The 24,240-nt window shown below is 48.9% G+C and overlaps 1 protein-coding gene across 3 annotated transcripts in view; it reads right to left on the bottom strand.

Annotated features, from left to right (window-relative positions):
• ANK2 (ankyrin 2) overlaps positions 1–24,240 on the bottom strand; it is a 360,143-nt gene that overhangs the window by 292,944 nt on the left and 42,959 nt on the right. Inside the window, exon 1 of one of the 3 annotated variants that reach the window (XM_074338600.1) lies at positions 14,012–14,119. The exons of the other annotated variants lie outside the window; for them this stretch is intronic. The gene's annotated coding sequence lies outside the window, so the exon portion shown is untranslated. Of the gene's footprint in view, positions 1–14,011; positions 14,120–24,240 lie in introns of those variants that run through there. 3 annotated transcript variants of the gene reach the window in all.

Raw genomic sequence — 24,240 nt, 5'->3', positions numbered from 1 at the left:
ACAATCTGCCGTCCGCTTCTCTGCCACCCAACCAACCCCCTAGGGTAGCCACGGCAGTTATATCAGTGGCTAACGGCTAACTGGTTACAGCTGACGGCCAACTAGTCACAGCTGATGGCCATCTACTACCCAAACAAGCACCTTTCCACATGAGGTCGAGAGCCTGGAAACTGCTCTCTGGGACTCTGTCCCCACACCCTCTGATTGCAAGTCTGCAATATGGAGTCCACGGCCTCTTCTTGGCATAAACCTTGCACTCAGTGGACAGTATAGTTCAAATTTCAGCGTCTTGAAGGTGGGGGTGGGGGGGTGAGGCAATATGAATGAAGAGCATTCAGGGTTTTAGAAGAATTTCTCCCTAACCTTTTACAGTTTCCTGACTCACCTTTATCAAGTCTTTACAAAGCATTCCATTTTTCACTGAAATAACTTTTTCAAATATGCCTCATCTGCCTCCGTAATATTTAATGAAACTGCATAATCATAATGACAAGTACAAGTAGGAAAAAGCACAGAGACTGAGTGACTCAGAAGGTGCGGGACCCCTGGCAAAGCACGCAGGCTTGTGGCATTGGGACCATGGTCACCACCACCCACAGGCATGCTCCCCGGGAGGGAGTGGGGGGGTCAATGCACTGTACTCTGTTACACTCTAAAAAAGTTGGCAAATTTTGTACAACACTATTATGTTCATGGAATTTATCTAGAAATATTTTTCATATTCTCAGGATTCCTAAAATTATATTAAATACTGTCTATATTAAGTGACGAAATCAACAGAACCCAGGGATGTTTGTTTTGTTTTGTTTAATTTTTCAGTTGATGCACGGGATAGGGTAATCTTGCTTAATTCTAATGTGGATAATTTCATTTTGCCTACAAGAGTTTTCCCAAAGTTTCTATTACATATGGCAGCCTTTGATTCTCATCCTAAAGCAACATTCTTATTTTTCTGAGCCATTGAGCAGCTGCCACATTCCATTCCCCAGATCAGATTTCCCACCATTCCAAACTAGTAAACATCATTCAGAATCTGAGATGGAAAATATATTTAAGCGAATGAATATTTCCACAACTGAAAAAGGATTTAGTATTTTCTTCCTCTGTGAGCTGACAATCTTGACAGTAACAATTCTGGGAATTGCCTCTGTATATTTTCCTCTATACTTGGGGCTATATGAACAACTCAAGGGTCAAAAGCTTAGAGAAAAAAAGTACCTTGATTCACAGCAGCTGATACATTCGAATACTCATTAAACAGCATCTGTGCTACAACAGATTTGATAACCAAATATACTCGTGACGTGGGAAGTAACATAAGACTTAAGATGTCTATTATATTTTCATTCTCATAACAAAGAATGAGAATTCGCTTTATACTAAACTATAAAGTAGTTATTTCTATATGTTAAGCAGTCATAATTTTTACTTCCTTCCTCAGCTTATCTGTACTCTCATGTTTAATAATAAACTTCTGTGACAAGAAACAAACAATTGGAACTATTCTCTAGGAAGACTGGATTATTCCCTCTCTCCTCAGCCGAGGGTCCAAGTGAAGGTGACAGGGACAAAGTCAGACCCTTCTCAATGTCACCAGTGTCTTGAGGAATTTACAGGGACGTAAGCAAGCCCTGGTCTAAACGCTCAGAGAGAAGAGGAGAAGCAGAGAGAACAGGGGATGCAGAGCGGGGATGCTCTGGGCAAATCTGTCTCATAATTAAATGGAAGGAGAAGGTGTGCCTTGTTTTCCCACCTCAATCAAAGATACAAATCTGTGTCCACTCCCCAGAGCTAACTGTCCTACCTACAGTCAGGAGCAGGCTGCCCACGGGAAGCCTTGCTGTGCTGCTGCGTCTGACACCCTGCATGACAGGTGGCCAGGTGGGGCGGACCCGTGCTGGCCAGGGGTGGGGGGTTGCCTGGTGCAGCGGCCTGGTGGAGTGACCCGCATTCACCCCCAGGTCTGGCTGACAGGTCCTAACCAAGAGCGACCGTCAGCTAGAACTGTCTTCCTGCACTAGTGGTACCAATGCTCACTGACTCACCAACGACCGGTGTGGCAACCACAATGAAACACAATGGGGTGTTCTCGGCAAGACTCACCAGCACTTTCCAACAGAGCCTCCTGTGACATGGAATGTTCTATATCTACCCAGATGGGCAGTTTGGGGAGAGTGAGGGGAGATTAAGAAAGGGGCCGGGAGGGGATTTTAAGTGTAATGGATATGTTTGGTATCTTGACTGCAGTGATGGCTTCAAGTTTTATTTTAAATGTATCAAAGTGCATGCTTCGAATATGTACTGTTTGTTGTATCTTAATTATACCTGTATAGAGCTCTGTGTGTGTGTGTGTGTGTGTGTGTGTGTGTGTGCGTGTGTGTGTGTGTGTGCGTGTGTGTGTGTGCCTAGAGTTAGGGGAAGAGCCAGACATACAGATTTCAGCCCAGGAACCCACTCGGGACTGTAAGGTGATACATTTGTGCTTTTTAAGCCACTAAGGCTCTGGAAATTTGTTCCAGCAGCAATAGGAAACTAATCAAATCACTTAATACTTAAAACTGAAGAAGTTGCTCTTATGAACAGTCAGCCTGGCTCCCAGAGGTCTGAACTCCCGCTCTCTTCAGTGGGAATGTCTTCTAAGAGAAGCATCAGGTGTCTGTCCACACTTACAGTAACCTAGGTGACAGTCACCACCTTTTACTTCAAACGTCTTCTATGAAACTGTTTTGCAAGCACCTTGTTTAATGGGATAATCAGCTAGTGTGACAAGTGTTGGCGTGGCCATGGTGGGTTCTGCAGTGTCCTGGGCCTACAGGACTTGCCCCGGGGGACCTACAAGTGCCTGCCGCTGAGCAAGGGCAGGTGTTCACGCAGGCGGCCACGCTGTGTGGTGTCACACTTCCAGCCAGGAAAAGGGGCCACTTGTCAAAACTTTGAGGAAATGCCAGGCCTCCCACCTCCTCGTTTTACAGAAAAAAAGAAAGCGAGCTCAGGTCCCTGATTTCCTCCTGATTCGCGACACCTGCAGACCTGTTTGGAGGCCAGGCCTCCATCGTCACTTCAGTGTGTGAAAACTAAATCGCTCCAGGAAAAGAACTCAAGACAAGGAAGTGCATGTCAGAAGCTCAGGCACATTCTGACCTTGTTACTAAGTATCCACAATGCTGACCACAAACATGAAAGCCTTCCATACCCAACCTGAAATTAGAATCAAATCAAATTAAAATTTGCTCAGCCTTCTGCGTGGGCACTCGACTGTGCTTGTTTCATGACACACTTGCTTAGACTCAGACGTGTGGGTCTGTGTAAAAACAGTGCATCCAGCCTTCACCATGGGCAGTGACGTGGAGGCCGGGTCTTCTGAGCAGGGGACTGTCATGCCCCCTAGATTATAAGGTCATCGCAGGAAGTTTATCATTTCATCTCTAACACAGAAGAAACCAGCCCTGATGGACTGTAAGAGAGCAGCCATCAGGGTTTCCAGAAGGCTCTCCGCATGGCCCACCGTGGAGGGAGGGCATATTGACGAAATCAGGCTCCAGCACAGCAGTTTGAAGGTGTGAGCTTCTGCCAGTGCATTAAAGGACAGCACCCCAGGGGCAGGTGGCCGCAGGGGACGCACACACTCTGCCACACACACTTGTCAGGTCAGGGCTCCAGCAGAGACTGGGCATGCCGTGACCTGTGCCTCCTCGTCCGTGCCACCTGCTCAGCGCAGCACCAGGCAGGGTGACACTGGACAGTAGTGTCATCGCCTGATCTCTGCATGTCCCCTAATGAGTCCTCACAATACTGTCAGCTGTGTCCCCGGGACACCCCAGGGCTAAACTGGGGGTGCCCCTGGGCTGCAGGTACTTGGTCCTGACCCCAGAGCCTGTGCACAAGCACTCAGCCATGCCTCCCCCAGAAACGTCAGCGCAGAGCGGGCGCAGCGGTGCTTGCTGGCTGTCACCGTCCCATGTGCCACCTGACTCCTGCCATGCTCTGGGCCTAAGATCATCTGATGAGAATGCAGGTTCCTAGGGCCAGGCCAAGAGTCTGCCTCAGAGCCAAGGTGGGGCCAGCAGAGGCCACCCTGCCCCACCCACCAAGGTGCTGAGCAAGTGCCAGCTGCCAGAGCAGGACAGCGTCTGTTCACCTCTGTCCTTCCAGCACCAAGCTGGTGCACAGCAGCAGTAAGTGCCACATGCTCAGGGCAGCAGGAGAAAAACAGACCACCTCAAAGGGGGGGACACAAGCCAGCTTGCAGAGGACGGCGCGATAGCAGGAGGCCACAGCAGCATTTACAAGAAGCTTTCCTCAGGCGGCATCCAGGTGCAGAGGGTGTGCAAGATGGGACGTCATCTGCCACATGTAATTCTTTCCAAAGTCATCCTTCAATCAAAAAAGTGGTTACACCACTGCTTACAGCTGGCTGGAGGAATCTGAGCTACCTCGCCGGAGAATAACCGATGGAGACAAAAAAAACCAGCGGCCGCCCTGTTTTCGGTCTTCTCCACTCTGAGTGGGTGACACTCCAAATCTCAATGAATACACCAGATGGCAGTCATGCCACCCAAGCCACACTGTGACCTCTAGAAAAGTTCCTTGGTGTGACACACTCAGCGCTGCCCTCCTCAAGATGGCACGCAGGCATCACGGTGCCCTCTGTCACTGCAGGGCCAAGAGCAGGTGTGCTCCCTCAGCACATTCCCTGGCAGCAGGGAGCCACTCCGTGCTTTGTCCCCACAGATCTTCACGATACTCAGCCTGTGTGCAAGGCGTGTGTCCAAAGGTTCGGGAACAGCCCAGGACAGTGCTCGTCGGCCAGGACACAGGACACAGGAAGAATGGAGCCGGCCTGCCCAGTCGCCTGGACAAAGGGGCAGGCAGGGTCCGCGCAACCTGAAGGTTCCAGGACGAGGCAGCAGAGAGGACAGGAGAGGCAGGAGCCTGAAGTCCCCGGAGCAAAAAGGGGAGCCTGGCCATGTGACGGGAAAGCGGAGGGATGGGGCTAAGGCAGAGGATGGTGTGAGGACAAGCAACAGACGGGAAGGGGCAACCAGGAGGGCAGGAGAAGCAGCCACCCCAGGAGCTGCCAGGAGACATAGCCAGCACGCCGACGTTCAGGGCAACGCCACCTACTCTCACATCTGAAGGGCGCACTCATGAGTATGAGTCCACTTACTTTTCCTTCCCACACTGACTGACCCAGGACAAGAAGTGACAGAGATCGGGTCACAGCAGCACAGCTTTCTAATCCTAAAAACGACATGGAAACCATGCCGAGCAGGGAGGCCAGGTGAGGACAGGGACAGCCCACGTCCCCAGCTCAAGGTGAAGATGCAGGGCTGATGCTTTCTGCCCTCTGCGTTCCGGGCTGACACGTGTCAGTGAGCAGCAAGGCCCAAGGGCAGCAGGGAGTCTGCCCTCCACTGGGTGGCCCCAAGGCTGACCGCGGGGAGAGGCCGGCCTCCCAGTGACAAGCTCGGGCCCCCGAGATTCATCTTCACCCTCTCACTGTCGCTGAGACTGGAGTAAGTGAAGGAAGGGAGAAAGGCAGCACTGTTTCCGGAGCGCCCTGCCAGCCGCCGGGTCCCAGACTCTGCCTGTGCCATTTCTCTTACACCTCAAAGCCCAGCGAACTTTACCACCCTGTGCACGTACTGCACACGTGCAGCGCACAGGCGTGCTGATGGGTTCTCACCCCCAAACAATCACGGGACGGGGTACCGTTATTACACCCAGTGTATGAAGGAAGACACGGAGGCTTAGAAAGGACACACAACGTGCCCAAGGTCGTGTGACTGATGAGTGGCCCTGGGCTAAAATGCACGTCTGTCTGTCTGACTTATCTTTATACAAAACTAACGTGCAGAAAACAAAAAAGTCCAATAATACTTTTCTATTTAAGTAAAACTTAAAATTCCATAGCTTACTAGTCATTGTAAATACATGTGTATATGAAGAAATCCTGTAAGAAAAAATACTTAAACCAAAAGAAGAAGCAAAAGAAACAGTGTAAATACCCATAACCAAGGGGTGGCTGGTCAGCTCAGTGGTTAGAGCGCCGTGCGCCGTGCTAATCACACCAAGGTTGCCGGTTCGATCCCCGCATGGGCCACTGTGAGCTGCGCCCTCCCTACGATAAATAAATCAGTAAATACCCCTAAACAGGGGACCAGTTAAACAGTGTGATGTGGTCTTGACAAACAATAAACCCGCTGTCCTCGGGCGCATGGGAACATGGATGAGAGGAGCTCCTATGTGACAGCCCAGGTCGCAAATGCAAAAGGCCGGAAGGACCAGGATCATTTACAGCCCCAGTGGGTGATGGGCCGAGGCAACACCCATCACTGAGGCTGCAAAGGTGAGGTGAGGGCCGCAGACCCCGCCCACAGCCCGTCTGAGAATCACTCAGAGAAACACAGAGCACGGCTTCGGAGGGCGCAGTGGGGACACAGCAGGACCACCCAGGAAGGGTTCTGGCCAAAAACGTTGCGCCTGAGTCCCACCGAGTGTCACATCCAGGGGCACAGGACACGTTTGGCCAGACCTGGTGGGAATGGTCACTCCCAGGGGCGGGGCTTCCGCAGCATAAGTCACCTACTTTCCTCAGCAAACAAATGCTTTTAGTAAGAGAAGTGTTAATGTCTAAAAGCGTTTTAATGGATGCCATATGTGGACCTAGTTTGGCTCCTAATTCAAACAAAACCGCTATATAAAGTCATTGTTTTTGAGAATCAGGGAAATTGGAAAATAGACAGGACATTGGGTTATATGAAGAGTTATTGTTCATTTCTGAGATGTGATCATTTTAGTGATCTTTTAAAGTCCTTATGTTTTAGGAAAACATACTGACATACTTCCTGGTGCAGTCACACGATACCCAGACTTTATTTTAAAATACTCCCGAGACAAAGGGGGAGCAATAGATGAAGCCACACCAGCAAATGTGTTGTTATGGAAATTTACCCCCACACACAGTAGTAGAGAAATATTAGAATGAACCTGCATTCATCCACCTCAACATTTTCCAGTCTTGGTTCAAGCTGCTCCCCCGCACAGATTCCTTCTGGTGTATTTGACTGTAAGTCGCAAACCTCAGACGCCATATCACTGCACTCAAATATATCAGCATGATCTTTTATTAATGAGAAATGGTACATAACCACTAAGCCACGATCAAACTCAACAAAGTTAATGAAATTCCTTAATATTCTCTACTATATGGTAAGATTCTCCAAATATCAGTAGGTATGATAAAGGGGTCATTACACATTCTAACTTGGGGCACGTTTGAAATAGTTTAGAATAAAACATGTCTAAGGAACAAGGAATTGGTATGTACTGATACGAAACACCCAGACATACTCAGTGAGACGACGCGGAGCAGCGCGTGAGGGCTACGATTCCTGTGGAACGGGACACACGCGACGCGTGAGTACATTCACGGCATACCGCAGACGGCACACAAACAGCTAAGCACCGCCGTCGTCTGACAGGCACCACGGGAGAAGGAAGGCTTACTTATCCTATGGTAGCTTTTCAGTTTGGGACAGTATGTTACACATTCAGAAACATAAATCATTCATAAATTAAAAGAGAAAAAATATACAGTCCCCTGGACGTACCAGGTACCACTGTAATTAACTGACTGCAATGACCACACAGGGCTTAAATTAACCTGACATGCTGTCCTACCAGGAAAATTTCCAAAAATATTGGAAAACTGCCCTGACATGTCTACCATCGGAACTCCCGGCCATCTGTCCACTCAGACATGCCTGTCCTGGGTTTCTGAGCTGCTGGGGCCTAACAGGCCACCTGGCCAGCCCTCTGTCAGCCCCCTCACCTCCTACCTCATGCTGGACCATTCTGCCTCAAACCCCTCCCAGGCCTCTGCTCAAGACCTCCTTCGGACAGCAAAGCCTGTTCACTTCCCTGAGGTTCAAAGTGCAGGCTCGCCCACCTTTCAAAACTGCGCTGTGTGCATGTGACGCCTGCCCCAGTCAGCGGCCAGCGACTCTCCCATGCTCCCTGCTCACCTGCCCTGCCAGGTGCTGATAAACGGATGTGAGCTGGGTGCCCGTCTTGGGGGTGGGGGGTGCCTCTCTCCCCAATTAAATGCTGAGCAAGTGAAACCGGCCCATCCTAAGCCCAAGTGTGTAGCTGTCTCTGGACAATAATGCCGGCGCGTCTGAGGAGCTTATACGCAACAATACACCTCCTTTTTCAACATTTTTCTCTAAGTCTCTTCTGTTCGGTCACCAGTGGAGGCGGAAGCGGGGTGCATAACAAGCAGCAGACCGGGCAGCGTGACTCCCCATGTGAAACGGTAGAGCGACAGCTGTTTTACTAACATCTGGGCCAGATGTTCTTACAGAACTCAGCTCATTCTGAAATTGAATACCATACACTACCACAGTGAAGTGCTTAAAATTCTGCAGTATTATTCCACAGGTAACTTTACCGCTAGAAAGAATATGCTTTTGTACATATCAGCAAGTTTTAGTAAAAGCATAAAACATACAAGATGGAGAAGCAACAGTCTTTTCTGGGCAAAAGGAAGCAGTTGTGTGACTATAAAATGGCGCAAACTACTTTTAACTCAGCTCCGCTCCTCACGAGGGATGGAGTCATGTCTCCTTCATTATAAAACCCAGTGACATTGAGCTACGAGGAAAAGTTATGAACTGCAGAGTTGATGTTCCAACAGCAACCTGGGAAAAAGATCCAATTGTGTAAAATTTTCTGCAGCCTGCTTTTCCACTGGCACTTGAACGACAGTTTAAGGGGACACTCTCGAGTGTCACAACCACCACCTTAGACGCTGTTTGGAAGCTCCAGGAAAGAACCTGCTTAGCTCAAAGCCAAGCACAAGCAGCTCAGCCTGGATGACTTAGGCTTGGTTTTCCGGTCTTTGCTCTGTTTTTCCACAATGTATTCTCTTAAAATGTCCAAGAAACCCTACTTTGCTGTTTCGACCTCGGCGCTCACACCTCCACAGCAGGGCCCCTGGTGGGTGGCAGTGCCGTGGGCCAGCTGCGCTCTGTACCAGCCAGGTGCCAGTTCCGGGAAGACAGGGTAACCTGAGCACACGCCTGGGAGCCTGGAGAAGGCAGAGCTAGGCAGGCCACTGGCCACTCATCAGGGCGGTAGCCAGGGCCCACGGAGGGGGCAGGGCCGGGCCTTTGCAGACCCTCAGCACTGCTGTTCTCACGAGTGTCTCCGGCCACATGGCACCTGCAGGCTTCCGTAATCATGCTTTGCACAGCGATTTCACTAGAAAGCCACGTTTTGGATAAAGTTGAAAGAACCATGCTTTTAAGAATAAGGTCCTGTGATACAAAATATTGTTCAATGCAGATATTTTCATCGGGAACTTGCAATGGGGACTGTCTCCTGGGCACCTGCAGGAGAGCTACCGGGCGGAGAAGCACCTCAGCCCACACGGGAGCATTCCCGCCTCGCCACACACCAGCACCCGCCCCTCGCCACGTCTGGGAGTGGCATGGGGACAAAAGGCCTCTGTGTCAGCCTTCGCTTTTGTGTTCACACCTCCACAGAAATCTGCAGTCGACACAATAAGCGTAAGTGACAGGAGTCAGAGCTCTAGACTGAGGAAGACCCGCTGGCCTCTCAGCTGACAGCTCACCTGACATCTGTGGGGCATCGTGAATCAGTGACGTGTCAGCGGAGGGCGGGTACATGGCAAGTGCTATTGTTGTTGTCATGTTGTCACTACTTATGATGCCGCCTCAAAAACCCATTTAATCTGATGCAAAAGCACAGATCAAACGGACAAGATTAAGGAATAAGAGAATAACAATGTCAACAACATCCAAATTCCAAATCTGGGTCTGGAATCATGGGATTTTCTTTTCAACTGGTCACAGTGCACAGTCTCTTTCCAAATCGATACACACAGAGCTCCTGTTCTACCAAATCTCAAAGGCTGCACTGGAGTGCGATTTTCAAGGGCAGGGTCATGTAAGGGCCTCACAACTCCTTTCCCACACTCAAGACAAAGGACAAAAATACGCTGAAGACCTACCTCAAAGCCCAAAGGACAATAAATAAACACAGTTGGTATAAGGAAGGCCTCTGTCTAAACCGTTGAGAAGATGGTTGGAAATAATTAGCATTAATCAACACAGACTAGCGCATAGCAGTTCAAACGCACGATCAGAAAGCTCTGCAACTTGCACTGACCCATGCAGTGGCCCAGTTTCCCGCAAGTTGGCAGCTGCTGGCACAGTGAACACAGCCCCGGCTCGCAGGTGGACGATGGGCAGGGGGCTGGCCCGTGGTTGCATGCACTTGAGACATTTGGACGTACGGACTGAGGGCCCTGTGTTGCAATAACCTGAAAAGCTTTTGGCCTGCTCTGAACACATTACGCATTAGCGTTAAGTGAATCTGCTGATTCGTTCACAGCAGAGATATCTGCTGTGCTTCCTGCTTTAATGGAACATGTAATGGCACCCAAGGCCTCAGAGGGACATTTACGAGGGGACAGCAGCTGCTCCCGTGCTGATACTCCACTGAGCATCTTTTCTGTGTTTGCTTCCAGTTACATCCTTTCCAAAAAAGTGGTATCTTTATTTGGAGTTTCTGTCTTTCCTTAGTGTTAACATTAATGCCTAATTTCCCTTCCCCCTGCCCCATAACCTGAAGCTTAAAATAAGAGGTCTGACAATTAAGTTCACGAACTCATCCTAGACAAAGTGCTACATACCTCACTGCAGAATATCACTACGGTCACCTTCAAAGTACTGCCCTTGGGAAGCTATACACCAACGCCAGCGCCTAGTCCACCCTTCAAAGCAATTTTGGAACTTTTTCTGGAATGGCCATCAGAGCTGTCGTCATATTACCCTTGATGTCCTGAATGTCACCAAAATGTCTTCCTTTCAATATTTCCTTTATCTTCAGGTAAAGAAAGAAGTCATTGGGGGTCAGATCAGGTGAGTAGAGAGGGTGTTCCAATACAGTTATTTGTTTACTGGCTAAAAACTCCCTCACAGACAGTGCCATGTGAGCTGGTGCATTGTCGTGATGCAACAGCCATGAATTGTCGGCGAAAAGTTCAGGTCGTCTAACTTTTTCACGCAGCCTTTTCAGCACTTCCAAACAGTACACTTGGTTCACTGTTTGTCCAGTTGGTACAAATTCATAACGAATAATCCCTCTGATATGAAAATAGGTGAGCAACATCACTGCAACCAGTTCACGAACTTAATTGTCAGACCTCGTAAGAAAGCAGCTAGAAGGTTTCTTGGAGATGTCACCATTTAGAAATGTCACACATGCAGCCATTTCTTTCTGAGTGACAGTGCAGGCCCTCTAGAACAGTGTTCCAATTATTCTGGTTGAAACCACTCAGAGCTACCAGAACTAATCTGTCCGGGGTGTCCCCGCAGAGCACGTCTGGAATGAAAGGACGCCCTCACTGAGCAGCAGAGACGGGTTAGTGACATCAGGACATGCTCACAGGCCTGTGTCCCTGGGCAAGGCTCCCAGAACCGTAACCCAGCAGCACCCAGCCTGAGGGCTGCTTGCTGCCCCTACGAGCTCATTAACGCAGATGAGTTCCAGGACGTGCCCTCACACGGACGCTGACTCCACACCAGGTCGGGACCGCGCGGCCCAGTGCGCTGACACCTAACGAGGCGCACCCTCTCGCCACCTCCCACATCTCCTCACTCACAGGCGCGGTCTGTAGTTGCCGTCATTCAATCCACAAGTGATTTTTTTACAGTCTCTTCTGGGGCTAGCAGTAATCTAAAGAGAGTAAGTTAAGCTGAAACGTTATTTTAAAGTAAACGTCTCTTCAATGGGTTTAAATTTGGCACCATGAACAGGGCCTGCACAAAGAAAGAACATTCATACGACTCAGAAGGCCACCCAAACAGAGGAAGTGTCTAGTGTTCTCGGCCTGTCTGATTAGCCCCATTAATCGGGGGCCCAGACACCCAGTAAGGCGGAAACTCAGGACCTGGTGGCACCTGAAGATCAGGACGTGACTCACGAACAGACGTGCTACCCTAAGAAAATGGGCCTTCACTTCCCCCAGAGGACTGTGAGTCTGCTCCCAGATGGCCTCGGGGAGGGACAGGGATGGCAGTGACCTTACTGTCCTACTGACACCGCAGCTCACACAGCGGAAAGTGACTGCAGCTGGAAACGGCTGGTCTTGCCGGAAGCCGCTCTTCCTTACGGTCGTGTGACTGATTGCAGAGGGCACTGGGCCGGCTGCCAGGGGCCTGGTGCCGGTATGACGGTCAGGCCCTCAGGTACACGCTGGCCAGCTTTCCCCAGTGATGTGACGGCTGAGCTGCTAGGCCCTCCAGTGTGTCCCAGCCCCACGTCCCTGCCAAGGAGAAATCTGGGTGCAGTGCAGATACACAGGAACTGAAAAGAGCTCGTGTGAGTGACACGGGAAACGAGCAACTGTCTTCATCTCTTCTCATAGGAACACAGAAATTTTTGAAGAAGTGGAGTTCGGAAACTGCCACAGCGGGCATCTTTACCATGAGGAGCTGGCGGGCACACGGGGGCCGGAACCCCCCACCCTGCTCAGCAGTCTCCTCAGCCAGGACAGCTGCACATGCTGTGCCCTCTTGGGACAGCCAGCAGAACGACAGGCAGTGACGGTAGCGCTTTGCAGCATAAGGGCAGCTTCGCCCAATAACATGGAAGGAGAGGCGGGGCGGGGCCATGGGGACCTGCACGTCGCCTGACTGGCGCTCAGCTCCATGCGCTCAAGGACGCGCTAGAGCCCTGTGTGCACTTGCTGCTGACCCAGTGGGTGCACGCAGCCCCACATGGGGCCAGCGCCTGGGCCAGAGTTGGCACCGAAACCATCTGTTGCAAAGTGCTGCACAGCAGCCAGCAGACCTCCTCTGAGCACGCTCTCTGCGAGCACCCCAGCACCACTCCCACCCGAGCAGCTTCCACGCCTAAATGCTTCCGGGATTGGTCCTTGGCCCCAAAGCCTACAGTAGGTGCAGACACACACGGGAAGGACTAGGGTTCTCACTACAAGACAGGCCAGAATCCTTCCTCCAGCGCTGACACACACCTGGTTATTCACCTCTGCTGCTGACAGGCGTGTGGTCATCCTGCACCTCGACCGGAAGCTCTGTCACGTGTCCACAGGAAAGCAGCACAGCAGGTACACACCTGTTCTCCCCACCTGCCCTCACAGCCCCTTGCAGCCACACATGCTTTCCAGTCTTTAAAATGAGCCCCGTGTAATGTGCCTGGAAGGGTCAGTAAGATGTTACTGGATTTACTCATTCGCTCGCGCTCCACACAGGCCACACCTAAACATGGCAGAGATGAGTGTGCAAATGTGGTGCTTGTTACCAGCAAAAGACCCAAGGAAGCCGCGCTTACGAATCGGCACCTGGCACTGGTCCCCACTCTCATCTGGCTTTTGAAGCAGGAAAGACAATTGCTTGCTGGAGAATTCCACCACCCTGCCGCTCCCTAATATAAACCTGACCATTAAAAAAGGCAACATACTAACAGCACTGCAATTTGCCAGAAACTACCCAAACCCACACGCCCCTCCCTGCCGGTCTGCCCCTGCTCGTCCCCCAAAGCAGAAAAGAGGCGGCGGCGACGAAGTACTTCTGTGGCACAGACACAGCCACCAGGCCAACATCAGCAGGGAATGAGACAGAGACAGCCACCGCCCTCCCCCCCAACACGGGTCCCCTTAGGGTCGGGCCATTGAAACCGACTCTTTCACCAGACCTAGTAACCCGCCCTAAATTACAAAACTAGAAAATGCACATCAGAAAACCCGTCTGGGAGAGGCGTGGGACGCCAGGGCTGGGGCGCCTGCACCTCGGGCTCCGAGCCCCGAGCCCCGAGCCCCGAGCCCCGGCCCGGCCCCCGCCCGGGACGGCTGGAAAGCAGGGCTGCCCCGCCCAGATCCCGCGGCTGCGGCTGACAAAGGGCTCCCGGGCCGCAGCCCACGCCCGCCGCCTCCCCCGCGCCCGAGCCCGCCGGCACTTACTGGGGCCGCTTCTCCCGCACGCGCGCCCGCCCGCCCGCCCGCGGCGCCGGCTCAGCAGATGGGGCCCAGGGCGGAGGGGCCCAGCCTCGCCGCGGCTGGTGTCGGGGACAGAGGCGCAGCAGCCGGCCGCCCTGCCAATTGCAGCCTCGCACAGCGCTCCATGTGCTCCGGGCGGCCAGTCCCAGCGGCCGCGGAGCACATGACCCGCTCTGACATCAGCCCAGCCTGACACCCCTCCGCCAGCCTCTCCCACTCACACGTGAAGGGGACGCCGCCGTCTGCGGCCTGCGGCATCCGTCCGAGCAGGTGCTACAGAGTAAGGAGCCGCGCCTTTGTCACAAAGAAATTATTCTGCCTGATTCCTCATGTTTCTAAAAGGAAAAACTAGGCAAGAAAAGCACTAGAACGTGTTCAAAGGCGGAGCTGATCAGCTCTGTGGGCGGTGGCTGGGGTCCCGCCTGGTTCAGGACACGAGGGTCCCTCTGTCAAGAGCACATACAGCGCAGTGATGTCGCCTGCAGATCACTGCCAGCCACCTCTCTGCAGAGCACCTTTACATGCACACACACAGGCACACACAGGCACACACAGGCACGCGCGCACACACGCGCTCACACTGGGCGTGGATTTAGCTCACCGGAGGCGCACAGGGAGGAAACCCTAGGCTCAGCGCGTGTACAACCTGCCAAGAGGGTCTCACATGAGCCCAGCACCCTGGACAGAAGCCAGTGGGGCCGCAGGACGTCAGGGTCACATGCACGCTGGAACCCACACGTGTCCGAGGCCTGTTCCGATTACTACCAGGCACCCGGCACAAACAGGGACATCTGACCGCAGTGAATGCTTCCAAATAAGGCTTTTTTATTCGGAGGGGGACTTCCAGTTCCATTTCTGTGACAAGTTGAGGAAATGGTGTCTTTATCCAGGCTCCTTATTATGACACGCTGTGTCCAATGCTGAATCTGAAGGCTGATAACAAGACCAAGTTGATCTTAGCCTCACTGTGACAAATGGTAATAAATGGAGCCTTTCAGGTGACAATAAACAAAATTATTAAGCTTCTATGAAGCACAACGCTGCCAAGTGATGAGAAAGTGACCAGCCACCACGAGGGTCCCTTCTGTCCACTTTAACTACATTACTTCCTGTGAACTTGGTTTATCAACTGTATTTCAGATGTTTCTGTAGACACAGGATCTGCCTAACCAGATCATGGTGTGATTTACTGATTTAAACATAGTAGGTGTTCTGTACACAGTGGGAATGAATGGACTCCGTTTTACTCTTTGTACGGTATATTCCCAAAAGAGACCAAATGGAAATTAGTTTCCCTAGGACTCTCATAGGGAAATCCAGTCACAAGCAACCTGGTCATCTACTGCGGGGAAACCAGCACAAGCCTGACACAAAACAAATGACTCAATGTCACAGCTACGAGGTGTGATCACAAAACACACTGAGTGTTTATATATATATATATATATATATATATATATATATATATATATATATATATATATATATATATATTACAGTCAAAGGTACATTGCCATTGGGCCGGCCCGGTGGCTCAGGCGGTTAGAGCTCCATGCTCCTAACTCCGAAGGCTGCCAATTCGATTCCCACATGGGCCAGTGGGCTCTCAACCACAAGGCTGCCAGTTCGATTCCTCGAGTCCCGCAAGGGATGGTGGGCTCTGCCCCCTGCAACTAAGATTGAACACAGCACCTTGAGCTAAGCTGCCGCTGAGCTCCCGGATGGCTCAGTTGGTTGGAGTGTGTCCTCTCAACCACAAGGTTGCCAGTTCGAGTCTCGCAAGGGATGGTGGGCTGTGCCCCCTGCAACTAGAAACTGGACCTGGTGATGAGCTGCGCCCTCCACAACTAAGACTGAAAGGACAACAACTTGAAGCTGAACGGCACCCTCACAACTAAGATTGAAAGGACAACAACTTGACTTGGAAAAAAAAGGCCTGGAAGTACACACTGTTCCCCAATAAAGTCCTGTTCCCCAATAAAATCTTTAAAAAAAAAGAAAAGATACATTGCCATTAATCCCCCTCAAAATACTCCCCCTCGCTTAGAACACACTCATCCCATTGTTCCTGCCATTTTCTGAAGCAGTTCTGGGAGTCCTCTTTTGTGAGTGTCTTTAGTTGCGCTGTCATGGCTGCCTCGATGTTCTGAATCATTTTGACTTTGAAAAGAGCCAGAAGTCACATGGGGCCAGTTACAGTGAATAAGGTAGATGAGGACACACAGTAATGTTTTTATTTGACAGAAATTGCTGTAGCAGAAGCGATGTGTGACACGGAACGTTGTCATGATGGAGAATGAAGTAAAGACCCTCATGAAAGAGGACGTCCAGAGCTGCTTCAGGAAGTGGCAAGAATGATGGGACAAGTGTGTTCAAAGTGAGGGGGAGTATTTTAAGGGGGGTTAAGTGTCTTTTACTGTAATACATTTTTTTACTTAAACATTCACTGTATTTTCTGATCACACTTCATAAAATGACAAACAGGTTATTAGATAAGTAATTATATAGATTAATAGATTATTAGAATACATTATTTCCATAACAAAGAGGCTATGTAGATACTATTTAAATACAGATAATATAGCTTTAGTAAATGCATAAAACAGTACCATCTACTTTAAATGTAAGGAGCCAAGGGTTTTCATTATTCTCTGACTATTCTGCAGGGAAGAGCACATTAATCAAGAGACAAGAAAATGAAAATATCTTTTTCTCCTTGAGAAGTGACTTTTTGTTTAGCGTTTCCTGGCCTTTTGCTCATCTTTAACTTTACAAATGTAATTACCTTTGAACATTTTAAAATAACACTTCCCAGTTGTCTGTACCCACACAGCACTCGGGACCTTCTGTTAGGACCTCTTACCATTTGGGCGAAGTAAAGTGGGCATTCGGCCTCACAGACAACATGCTCCGTCCAAACTCTATACAGCTCATAAAAGTTTAATATTCCAAAGAATCAGCATGACGCTGAAGCCCTCATTCCAACAGCCATCACCGAGTGTCCTGGGTGTGGCAGCTGCTTCCACTCTCTGCCCAACGACACACACAGTGACATTGTGTTCTTACTAGAACTGAATCCCTGGCTGACTGAAAACCCTCCTGGGTTTCCCACCTCATTTCCCCCTGCCCGTGGCCTCGAGGGCCCTCCAGCAACAGTGCACAGACGGTCCCCAAGGGGTTCACCCAGTAAGTCACAGACTGACCAGTGAGGTCCTTGGTTGAGCTCTCGGTCCTTATGTAACTAGCCCTTATTTTCTGCAGCTGATGTATTTCATCTGGCTGGATGGTCAGAAACGGATTACTGAATCAAAGGACGAAGCCTGTTCCCTCGGCAGCAGCACGTAAGCTGGATTCCCGGTCAGCACAGCAGCCCCGGCCTCCTGCGGCTTGTGAGCAGGTGCTACCTCTCTGGCTTTAAGGAAGATGGCCCGTCCTGCACTTCCTTTCCTTCTGTGATGGGCACGGACCTGCTAGGACCCAGCTGGGACGGCACCGCTGAAACATCCCGACCACAGCAGAGCGGGACATTGGAAGGAACCGGGCCCTACACCTCGGACTGGGACCTGGGCTGCCTTCCAGCCTGAGGCACAGGCCCTGGACTTCTGCATGGATGGGAATAAATTTGCCGTTTAAGACACTTCTTCTGGTGCCCCTTTGTCACAGTATCCGAGGCTCTACTCTAACTAGTACAAATGGCTGTAACTTTTTAATATTGCAATTTAATTCATATTGCCCGATAACTCAGCAGAAAGCCCAAAATCAAGTGACATTTCCATCAGTGTGTGCAGAACTCCAGTTTCACTGCATTCTTGTCAACATTGAAGCTTATTTCTTTTAACAAAAATCTACTAATTTGGCTGGCCCGGTGGCTCAGGAGGTTGGAGCTCCGCGCTCCTAATGCCGAAGGCTGCTGCTTCGATTCCCACATGGGCCAGTGGGCTCTCAACCACAAGGTTGCTAGTTCAATTCCTTGAATCCGCAAGAGATGGTGGGCAGCGCCCCCTGTAACTAAGGTTGAACACGGCACCTTGAGCTGAGCTGCCTCTGAGCTCCTGGATGGCTCAGTTGGTTGGAGTGCATCCTCTCAACCACAAAGTTGCCGGTTCGATTCCCGCAAAGGATGGTGGGCAGCGCCCCCTGCAACTAGCAACGGCAACTGGACCTGGAGCTGAGCTGCGCCCTCCACAACTAAGACTGAAAGGACAACAGCTTGAAGCTGAACCTGTGCCCTTCACAACTAAGATTGAAAGGACAACAACTTGACTTGGAAAAAAGTCCTAGACATACATGTTCCCCAATAAAGTCCTGTTCCCCTTCCCCAATAAAATCTTTTTTTAAAAAAATCTACTAATTTGATAAAGGAAAACAGTATATATTCTCTTTATTATTCGAAAGTTGTACGTGATTCAGTATTTACTGTTCGTTGGTATTCCATCTTTTGAGAGTTGCTCATTCATGTTGTTTTTCATTTTTATAGGATTTTTAGTATTTTTCTTGTCCATTCTGTTGCACTTCAGAGTTTCTCTTTAATTCTGCTTTGGGGAAACATGTTGTATTGTTTTCACTGTCATCAAATTTGTAACTTTTTTTTTTTAAGATTTTATTGGGGAAGGGGAACAGTGTGTACTTTCAGGATTTTTTCCAAGTCAAGTTGTTGTCCTTTCGATCGTAGTTGTGGAGGGCGCAGCTCAGCTCCAGGTCCAGTTGCCGTTGCTAGTTGCAGGGGGCACAGCCCACCATCCCTTGAGGGAGTCAAACCCGGCAACCTTGTGGTTGAGAGGATGCGCTCCAAACAACTGAGCCATCCGGGAGCTCAGCAGCAGCTCAGCTCACGTTGCCGTGTTCAATTTTAGTTGCAGGGGGCAGAGCCCACCATCCCTTGTGGGATACAAGGAGTTGAACTGGCAATCTTGTGGTTGAGAGCCCACTGGCCCATGTGGGAATCGAACTGGCAACCTTAGGTGTTAGGAGCACAGAGCTCCTACCACCTGAGCCACCAGGCCTGCCCAAATTTGTAATTTTTCTATTGTAATCTGTTCCACTGAGAGCTTCCCTAACGCCGACATTTTGAACCCTAAGTACCATTCCCCACTGAAAAGAACCAGGGCTCCTTGGGAAAAGGCTGAGTTCAGATCTGAGGCAGAGGATGACAGGGTGAGCTTAAGCCAGGGCCTTGCACTGGAAGCAAGGCCACTACTGACGAGCACTGGCCTCACAGCAGGGACACAGGAATCACATGGGGGGACCCCAAAGACCGGCGTCACCAAGCGTCCGTCCTGCTTACTGGGACTGCGTCCCTGGCCACACCACACCTAGTGCACAGCATTTGTCTCTCTCAAACCTCCAGGCTGCCAGGGCTCAGCGGTTAGCTGGCATCCACTTTATTCTGCGTCGACTAAGCACCTCCAAAGCTGGAGGCTGATGTCCCCTGAGGGCTCATCACTCACTCACATGTCGGTTGCTGGCACTCGATCAGCTAAGGGACAGAACAACTGGGACTCCTTCATCTGTATCCACTCTGTATCTCTACGCGTCCCCAACATGGTGGCCTCAGGGAGGATGGATTTCACTGAAAGCACATGTCCCAAGAGAGTGCCGGGCAGAAGTAACGGAGACATGTCAGTGTCACATTATAAGAACGTGTTGGCACAAATATACTGGTGTCACTGACCTTGGTAACCCACCTGTTGCAGCATCGTAAGGAATACTGTAGTCAAACGAGGCACTGAATGTATAAAAGTCCTAATGATACTCTACACGGGAAGAAAACACACGTGCCACTCACTGAGAAGACGGCTATCCCAATTCCCTCCTCAAAACATCTGTAGAGACAGAGGTTTAAGTGTGATTCTTTCTTTACCACACGGGACTCTACTGCAAAGTAACAAACAGCCCCAGCTGATGACGGAAACTCTTCTTGACAGAAGACTCATCATTAATGAAAGCAAGGGGCTGACAGGATTGCAATAGGCACCAGTTGCCACCTGCAGTGGAATAACTGGTCCAGAATGAGCAATGGTGCCAAGAGCACTGAGGATAAGGTTGACAGGAGTGGGTAACTCACCAAGTTATCAACACACAGAATATTTATTTGTCTCAGGAAAAATCGTGACTTCACAAGGCAGTGGTGTGGCAACGTTTACATAACCACCAATCTAGTGATGGAGCTTAGCATTACAAACAGTAAAGCAACTAGGATTACACAACTCCTGACATAAAGCAATATAATGTTTACAGCACCCCCCACGAGATACTCGCAACAAGAATGTTTTACCTGACTATAGTCACAACTTCAGATGGAAATCTCCAGTTTACAGGAAATACAGTGCAGAGCTCACTAAAAGTTAAATGAAGCCAGAAGGAAACAATCATTTACCCAAATCCAGAAGGGGGAACTCTGCCAGAAAATTAACCCAGTCTTTCCAACAAGTAACAATAATGAAAAAAGTGGTGGGGCCACTTTTCTGGACCAACACAGAAATAAGAGCTCTAACAGACAAATGGTACGTGCTGTTTAGATCACTAACTGGACTCTCACTTGAGCAAATTAGCTAAAAAAAAAAAACACTGTAGGGACAACCGAGGAAATGTGAATGTGTACTAGGTATTAGAAGAAATCACGAAATTATTATTAATCTTTTAGATGTGATAATATTATTGTGCTTAGTTACGAAAAATATTCTTTTAGAGATACATACTAAAGAATTTATGGATAAAACAGCATGTCTGTAATTTACTTCTAAATACATCATGAAGAAAATAAATATGGCAAAATACTACACTTAGTAAACCTATATAAGGAATACATGGGTATCTGTCAGACCAGTCATTCTATTTTCATGTTTTAAATGTTTTAGAGTAAAACATAATAACACAGAGACGTTCTCCCTAAGTTCAGGAGTTTCTTCTTATTTTTCTAATATTTCTGGCTTGGTTTTGTTGTTTGTGTTTTTGTTTTTTAACCATTTAACAATTTAAATTACCTGGAAGATTTTTTGGATTATTTTCTTTCCTAATTAACAAACCAATTGTCCTAGAAAATGTATTAAATAATCCCTCTAATAAGTCTCAATTGTTATACCTCTTCTGTGTTTCCTTAAATTATTGATATATCAGGGTCTCTTTCTGAGATAACTATTCCATTGATCTGTCTGTACCAGTGTCATTTTAATTTAATCATTCTAGCCTTACATAATAATGAAAGAACCTTCTTTTTTATTTTTAAAGCCATTATTGCCCATTTGTTTTTCCAGGTCATTTTAAAAACGTGCTCCCAACCTTCAAAAAATCCCACTTTTTCTATTTCTTTTTCATTGAGCTTTGATTAAAACTGAATTGGGAAGAATGATCATATCTACAATACTTTTCAATTAATATTTATCCTCACTCCGATGTTAAGAGCTCTCGCTTCCAACTGTTCCTTACATTGAGCATCCGTGTTTCTCACCGTCCCCAGCCGCATGTTTCAGTTCTGCTCTCTGGAGTGACATCACATTTGTGCTGTCCTCCCTCAGGTCATGGCAGAGAGAAGTCAGTCCCCAGTCTACTCAGCTTCTTGTTCAACGTGGTACTCCACTGTCTCCACGTCCTGCTTACCCACTTCCAAACTCGTGCCTCTTGAACCGTGACGGCCGCATCTACGGACTCAAGGCCCCAGACACATGCGTTCTGAGAAGCACAAAGGAGTGGGGTTCAGTCCCTGGCTCTGAGCACTCGGCAGTTATTAATGCCATCTACGCTTGCATCCCTTCTCCGGGCAATTTCCACACTGTTTGCTCACAGTGAGCTTGCAGTCGGCTAAAATCACTAGAACTTTTCCAGTAAATTGTTCTTCAAATAGATGTTCAGTCTCGTGAACACCAGAACACGAACGCTGCGTGTGTACGTATGTGTGATACGCAAATGCTGCGTCCACTTGTACATATATGGTTATAAGTATCCTCGTGGAAGTTCAATACCATCATTTCAGCCTCAGTATAAACCCGAGTTCTACTTTCCAAAGCACTAAAACTATGTCACTATAAGTGTAATAAATATGCCTTGCTTTGGCCTCATCCACCAAGTCTGACAAAGAGCAAAGGACCAAGTCCTGTGACAAAATAGGGAAATGCCGCCTTGTAGGGGTCTGCCTGAGGCCGGGTTCAAATATGGGATCTTCAGCATTTCCTTCCCAAGCAGGAGACCCATGGACAACGAAAGGACCAAGTCTGGTCTCACTTACTCTGTGTAAACCCAACTCACTCGTAGTGATAACTTCTCTCCAATATGAGTGCTCACAAACCACCCATTTTAAAATTCATGCTAACTTTTGCTGAGGACCAATGTCAAATCCAGTACATCCACTTTTTAAAAATATAGATGAAAAGCAACCATCGCCTGGAATCCCTGCGTCGCCCGGCGCTCCTCCAGGAACAGAGGCTGTGCACTGTATCTGCTCTGCGGTGCCATTCCTTAAACCGAGACCCTGAACCCATTCTCCCCGACACACACTCCGTTTGTATACACGTCCGACCCCTCCACCAGATGTCAAATTACTTCGGGACAGTACTGAGTCACAGATTGTTCCACTCGACCTACATGTGGTGAGTGTCAGGTATTTCAGGAGTCACTGTGGCAGGAGACAGACGCTAGCACAGAACACTGCACAGGGCCCAGAACCAGTCCTGCTCTGGGGGGGGGGGGGGGCACTGAGTTATGGAGAGGCGGGAAGGAAGAGGGACAGCACGTAAGGGAGGCCTCAGTCAGAGGGCCTGACTAACAGACCTCGCCTTTCTCCTGTCACAGTGGAGCTAGGCCACCCACAGCCAGGTTCCCTGCACACTTGTTCCGTTTGGCCCAGACACTCTTAAACACCAAGATATAAAACCTGCGTACCCACCTACGCTGTCAAGTCCCTGCATCCTTGTGGTCTCCCGCTGCCACCAGCACGCTGGCTCTGGAGCACTGGGCCCCTGTCCGGTTCCTTTAGAACTGTCTCCCCAGTGCCTGCAGCATCGAAAAGGATACGCTGGTCACCTCAATAGATGCAAAAACAGTATCTGACAAAATTTAAGACCATTTCATAATAAAACTCGCAACAAATTAGGTATAGGAGAAACGTACCTCATGATGAAGGCCATGTGTGACCAGCCCACAGCTAAGATCAGACTCAACAGTGAAAAGCTGACAGCTTTTCCTCTGAGACCAGGAAGAGAATGAGGACGCCATGTCTACTCAACACAGAACAAAAGGCATCTACTCAGAAAGGAAAACGTAAAACTATCTGTTTGCATATAACATGATCTTATATACAAAAAACCCTGAAGACTCCACCAAAAAACCATTAGAACTAATAAATGAATTCAGCAAAGTTATAGAATAAGAAACCAATATACAAAAATAAGTTGCATTTCTATCCACTAACTACAAATTATCAGAAAGAGAAATTAAGAAAATAGCCCCAGTTATAGTAGCATAAAAACAGTAAAATACTTAGGAATAAATTTAAACAAATAGGTGAAAAATCCATACACTGAAAACTATATGACACTGATGAAATTACTGAAGACAAATAAATGGAAAAATATTCCATGCTCATGAATAAGAAGAATCAATACTGTTAAAATGTCTACATCACCCAAAGCAATCTGCAGATTCAGTGCAATCCCTATCAAAATTCCAGGGCATTTTTCACAGACATAGAAAAAACAATCCTAATATTCGTCCAGAAGCACAAAAGACCCCAAATAGCCAAAGCAATCATGGCGGCATTACACTTCCTGATTTCAAACGATACCGCAAAGCTGTATTGCAGCAGCATGGTTGTGGCATAATGAGAGACCCAGAGAACAGAACCGAGAACCCAGAAACAGACCCATGCATACAGTTGCTAACCCCTGACAAGGGAGCCAGGGACACACGGCCCGGAAAGGAGTCTCCTAAACGCGTGCTGTTGGGAAAACTGGACAGCCACACACAAAAGAATGAAAGTGGACCCATCTTAACACCACTCACCAAAATTAACTCAAGGTGAATTAAAGACTGGAATATAATACCTGAAACTGTAAAACTCGTAGAAGAAAACAGAGGAGAAAAACTCTTGACATGTGTGTTGGTGATCAGTGTTTTGGAATATGACACCAAAAACAAAAGCAGAAATCAGCAAGAGGGGGAAAATCCCACTGAGAAGCGTCTGCCCAGCAAAGGAAACAGTC

The sequence above is a fragment of the Rhinolophus sinicus genome, linkage group LG07, assembly GCF_036562045.2.
Source record: "Rhinolophus sinicus isolate RSC01 linkage group LG07, ASM3656204v1, whole genome shotgun sequence".
Classification (NCBI taxonomy): Eukaryota; Metazoa; Chordata; class Mammalia; order Chiroptera; family Rhinolophidae; genus Rhinolophus; species Rhinolophus sinicus.
This window is presented reverse-complemented; position numbering and strand designations above follow the sequence as displayed.